General features: G+C 58.4%; 1 protein-coding gene across 1 annotated transcript in view; it reads right to left on the reverse strand.

Annotated features, from left to right (window-relative positions):
• The window catches only part of TG (thyroglobulin), a 154,923-nt gene that overhangs the window by 61,116 nt on the left and 88,051 nt on the right, over positions 1-5,756 (reverse strand). The gene's annotated exons all lie outside the window — the stretch shown is intronic.

Raw genomic sequence — 5,756 nt, forward strand, 5'->3', positions numbered from 1 at the left:
AGCGAGGCCGGACGGGCAGCCGCACGGGGTGCCCAGCGAGAACAGGCTCTGGACCGTCACCTGGGGCCCAGCCGAGAGGCTCGGTCGCCTGGTCCCCGGGAACCTCGAGTCTTCCAGACGCCACGAGAAGCTGCCTGAGGGACCCACCCTGGCGTCGGGCCAGTCCTGGACGTCACCGGACGTCGACTCGCGACACGATGGCGCCCTGCTTTGGAAGAGCCTGCTTGTATGTTGGGTGCTCATCGTGTTTGCGGGAAAGACAGCCGCCCTCTGAGCTCAGAGAGAACGTCTAAGGAGACCGGCCAACAGCCGTGTCAGGAGACCGGCCAACAGCCGTGTCCTGGGCACAGGTCCGGGTGTGCACACTGGTCCCCTGCTTGGCACCTTCTCAGCCATGGACAGAGGCCTCGGTACACACGCACCTCTTCTCGCTAAGCAGCTCAGGGACCCTGATCGCTCACCGTCCTAATTAGCCCGGAAGCTCTCTCTGCCCCTCGGGTCCCAAAGCCGCCTGTGCCGCGGTCACATGGCCTCCCCGCCTCTGCAGGGGGCGAGGCCCAGGGGAGAGGGAGGCTGCGGGGAGGGGGGCGTGGTGCGGGACGGACTGCGCGAGTTTCCACCACATCCCCTCTGCAGCTTCGCAGCGCAGAGCTTTGAGGCACAGCCAGAGTCCCTCCTGACTGCGAAGAGGCTCCGTGTCCTCTCCTATGAAAGGTGTCCGGGGAAAAAAAAGGACAGCTGAGCCCCAGGCCCCAGCAGAGGTCCATGGTGTGGACAGAGAGGAAGTGTGTAAACGAAGATTGTGATGGTGGGTGTAAAGGCAGACATCAGCTCCTGCGTGGGACAGGGGTCAGGTGGGCTGACCCAGAGCCCAGGTTTCAGCTGGACCTTCAGAGAGAGGGCGTGGCTGGACGGAGGAGGTCAGAATGGCCGGACGTTGATAAGTTCTAGAGCATTCATTTCTCGGTATTTTATTCTATGAAGGGTCTGTCACGCACATGAATAAAAGTGCTGAGCTCCGGGAACGAGGGGGTGAGAGGGGCTCAGTTCTGTCTCCATCACTGAAAGGGACTAGAGAGCCACAGCCAAGGCCTCGCGAGGAGAAGCCTGGGCCCCAGCCGCCCACGGCCCCTGCCCCTGCCCCTGCCCCTGCCCCTGCCCCTACTGGGCAGGGGTCAGGGGTGGGGCGGTGCCTGTGCCAGCCAGGCCTCCTTTCCCTGCTGCGAGCATCTGTCTGTCCGGTGCCTGTGCCAGGGTATCTCTCGCTGCCCGATACGAGCATCTGTCTGTCCGCCACTCGCATTCCGCACGTCTGAGGTCACTGTGCTCGCCGCACGTGTCGACGCGTTTACAAGCTTTTCTGTATCAGCAGAGCCCAGGCTGTTTATACCCAAAGACATCTGGGGTTTCCCCTGCCCCCAAAAGGCTTCAAAGGGGCCGGCCGAGCCTGGGAAGTGACTGCAGCCGGTGCACGCTGCCGCCGACATAAGGCAGGGCCGCCACCCGCCAGATGTCTGCGCGGGGTCTCATGTGTTCTTTTCCGTTGTGACTCACATGGTTGGAGCGTGTGGGGAGGACGCGAGGGATTTCTAAGTGGGAAGCATTACATTTTGCTAAATCATGTATTTATTCCTGATTAAAATAAACCTAATGCGTATTTAACCCCCTGGATGGAGGGAGAGTTTCCTGGGCGAGCTTGGGGAGCAGGAGGGGGGGCAGTTCGTTCAGAAGCTGTCCTGGGTCCCAAATTCTCAACTCAACGTGCAACTGGACAGAGACGGAGATAAGAAACACCCAGCGAGGCCTCGCTGGCCGGCCGCTCAGCGTCTGGAGGGCGGCCTCAAGCACACACGATTGTGTGACTTGATGGTGCCCCCTCACTCCTGAGGGTGGACATGAAGGGTGAGGACAGAAAAACGTCCTGGCCATCGTTACGAAAACCCTGTCTCACCTGGACAACCCCCTCCCCTCCCCCATATTACTTGTGGTACTTCTGCCGTTTGTTCTCCCACGAATTTCCTTCTACAGATACTTTTGGGCACCTACCAAATTCCAGACACTGCTCGGGGCTGGGGCTGGGGCTGTGGCAGGAAAAGCAGAGGCTGTCACAGAGCCTGGTGTCATATACACAGACCTCCCTCTGCAGAAAGCACCCGGCCTGGGAGGGTCAGGGTCAGACACGGGAGGAAGGCAGCAAGCATCTGAGGCAGGACAGAGGCCTCCGCACTGCTACATGGGAGAGTCCCCACCACGGCGGGTCTTCCTGTCTGAGGAGCGGGGAGAGCTGTGAGCCCTGTTGCGGCCGAGCCCTGGGCGGGGGGAACCCTCCAGATGGAGGAGCAGGCCTGTAGTTCACAAGCAGTGATGGGAAGACCTAGGGGGAGCCTGGCATTTAAAAAATATATATTTTTATTGATTTCAGAGAGGAAGGGAGGAGAGAGAGGGAGAAACATAAATGATGAGAGCAAATCATGGATCGGCGGCCTCCTGCACGCCCCACACTGAGGATCGAGCCCATAACCCGGGCATGTGCCCTGACCGGGAATCGAACCGTGACCTCCTGGTTCATAGGTCGATGCTCAACCACCGAGCCATGCCAGCCGGGCAAGCCTGGCATTTTCTAGGAACAGGGAAACCAGGGAGCCCGGAGCAGGGGCTCAGGTGGGAATGGAGAGACAACGAGACAGGAAACTTGTGCTCGAGGCCAAGTCGTGAGGCCTGGCGTTCACGCCGAGGAACGCGGAATCGGGGCGATGGAAACATCGTCTGGGTCCCGAGCATCACAGCCCAGAGGGCAGGGCCTCCTCGGTCTTCCCTGAGAGCCGGCCAGGGTGTCAGTCACCAAATGCAGGTGGGCAACCTGTCACCCCTCTTCCTCCGACCCGGCCCGGCTGAGGGAATACCCCAGGCCTGCTTCTGTCTGCAGTTGCCTCCGCTGGGCATCGAATGGGGGAAACTGAGGTTTCTCGAGTGCTACGGTGTGCAGGGCATCTGCAAACCTACTGATGCCAACGTCCCGAGCCTCGGGAGGCAGGATTAGCCATGCCCAGTCTATCTCTGAGGAACACGGGGTACAGGGCTCACCCAAGGCCAGGAGCTACTGCGCTGGTCCCACCCTAAACCTGGCCTCTTTGTCTTACACATTGACACCCCAGGAGCCCCAAGTCCCTGCAGCAGCAGCCTCATCAAATGGGAAACACAGGCTTGGGCTGTCGGTTCGAATCCCCACTCCAGCTCCTTCTTTGCTGCGTGTTCTTTAGCAGGTCACTAAACATCGCTGAGCCATGGATGTCTGACCTCTAAATGGCTATTGAAAAAACACACCCCTTGTGAATCCATGTGAGGAGTCTCTGAGATAATACTCTGAGAGTTCTCGATGGCCCCAAAGACACCAAACGAATGACCCTGCTAGTAGTTCTCACAGGAGTCTATCTCGCCTGCTGGGGCAACAGTTCTGGCCCCGAGATTTGCAGAAAGACGAGATTTTAATCAGGAATGTGTCGCCAGCTTGCCTTCGTTCCCCAAGCATCTGCCAGTAACGAACGCGTTGAAGAACTGCTAACGGAGAGAAGTATTTTGGTCCCCTGGACCCGCACAGCCTCACACCCCAAGGCTGCTGGGAGGAGCTGTAAAAGCCGCTCCCAACGACGGAAACAGATGGCGGGTTTATTTTTACACGCGCTCCCATTTGTGAGAACAGATTCGCTTCAGAAATTCCCCAAACACCCACTCTCCAGAATTTTCAAGAAGAAGTCTGCCTTCTGCGCCTACGAGAAGGTGTTGGGGTGTCTTCTGGGTCCCACTGAGTGTCTGGTTTCCGAGGGGGCCCTGGGGAAATACCTTCAGGATCAACTCAGAGTCAGGAGGTCTCTTTTCAGCCCCAGGGATCGGGAGATGTTTGGGCTCAGACCCCCCCACTACCCCCCCGCCCCCCGCCTCAGGGACACAACCCCTACGGAGGGACAGACTGAAGAAAACCCGCACCAAAGGAGAAGAAACACAAGGGAGGGGGGAGAAGGAAAACGGGCCATCCTGTGGGTCCCCCTTCACCCACTCATCCCTGCCCAGATGCTGATTATGCAGCAGGTACTGTAAGACAAGCTGTGCTGGGTGCTCGCCCGTGGAGAGCCAGGCACACCGGGCCCCTGTCCCCCCGGGGCCTACAGTCTTGGGAGGGAGACAGACAGGGCAACAGGAGCAGCTGGTGGGAATCCTGATCGATGCTGCGGGGAAGCGCAGGCAGCACAGCCATGGGAAGGGGTCTGACTCGGAGCTGCCGAGTCCGGGAGGGTCCCTGAGGATGCACAGGGCAGCCGGCAGCAGGAGGGCAGGACCGAGTCTCACACAGGACAGGGCCTGCAGGGGCAGGATGGGCGTGGAGTCTGTCCTGAACATGCAGGCGAGGGATGAATTGGTGGTGGCACAGCTTCCTGTGGGGGATGGTGACGATGCTGCCCTAGCCTCAGTGAGGCCCAAACCACGCCACCCCTGCCCTCCTCATGATCAAGGCCCTGGTCCCAGGAAGGCGAGGCAGAGTAGGAGTGGCCCACGGCCTCAGCATGGCTAGCAGGTCCTTGGCATTGGCCTCAATGGTCTCCCTCTTTCCTTAACTGTGTTACTCCATCGTCTCCTCATTGCTTCTCTGCCCCAGGGCTGTCCCTCTGGTTCACCCTCCCCCGCCTCTAAGTGAAGTCTCCTAAAAGGAAACAATTTCCCACCTGCTCGAAGTGCTTTTTAAAAATATATATATATTTATTGATTTCAGAGAGGAAGGGAGAGGGAGAGAGAGAGAAACATCAATGATGAGTGAGAGCCATTGATTGGCTGCCTGCTGCACACCCCACACTGGGGACTGAGCCCAAAACCCAGGTGTGTGCCCTGACCGGGAATCAAACCGTGACCTCCTGGTTCATAGGTCGAGGCTCAATCACTGAGCCAGGCCGGCCAGGCTCAAAGCTCTTTGAAGGCGCAGCGTGCTCACAGCAGCACTGTGCACAACAGCCAAAGGTGCACCCTGATGTCCATCGATGGACGATGAACAAAACGTGGTGCACGCACAGTGGAATAGGACTCAGCCTTGGAAAGGGGTGAAATTCTGCTAGAGGCTACAGCATGGACCATGGAGGAACCTTGCAGACATGCTAAGTGAGAGAGCCAGACACCAGAGGACAAATCTTGTGTGGTCCCACCAGTAGGAGGTACCTAGCCAGGCAATGTCACAGAGAAGAAGGTGGAGGGGAGCCAGTTTCTATTAGGTACAGAGTTTCTGCTTGGGATGAGAATTCTGGAAATGATCCGTGGTGATGATTGCATAACCTTGTACATGTGCTTAGTGCCACTGAATTGCACACTTAAAAGTGGTTAAAGTGGTCAACCAGACCCAATCAAAGACGCAAACACACAACACCCTTCCATGGCGATGGCTCCCACGTGCTCAGGGTGGGCCCACGGTGTTCAGTGCAGTCTGGCTGCTCTCTGCCTCCCAACCCCTATACCACTGCCCAGGAGGGCCCTATCCCCTTGAGGCACTGCAGGCCTACAGATTGAAGAAGAGTCCAGCATCCCCTTGGTGCCTGGACTCTGCCGGCACAGTCCCACACAGTCCCTCTCAGTCTCTTGCAATCTCACTCAGTCCACCCAATCCCACACAGTCCCTCCGAGCCCTCCAAGTCCCTCACAGTCCCACGCAGTCCCCAAACTCCTCTTCTCCTGAGAAGCATTTTTCTCACCCCCTCCTCCGCTCTTGGTGGGGGGTT

Source organism: Myotis lucifugus, unplaced genomic scaffold (genome assembly GCF_000147115.1).
Source record: "Myotis lucifugus unplaced genomic scaffold, Myoluc2.0 scaffold_113, whole genome shotgun sequence".
Classification (NCBI taxonomy): domain Eukaryota; kingdom Metazoa; phylum Chordata; class Mammalia; order Chiroptera; family Vespertilionidae; genus Myotis; species Myotis lucifugus.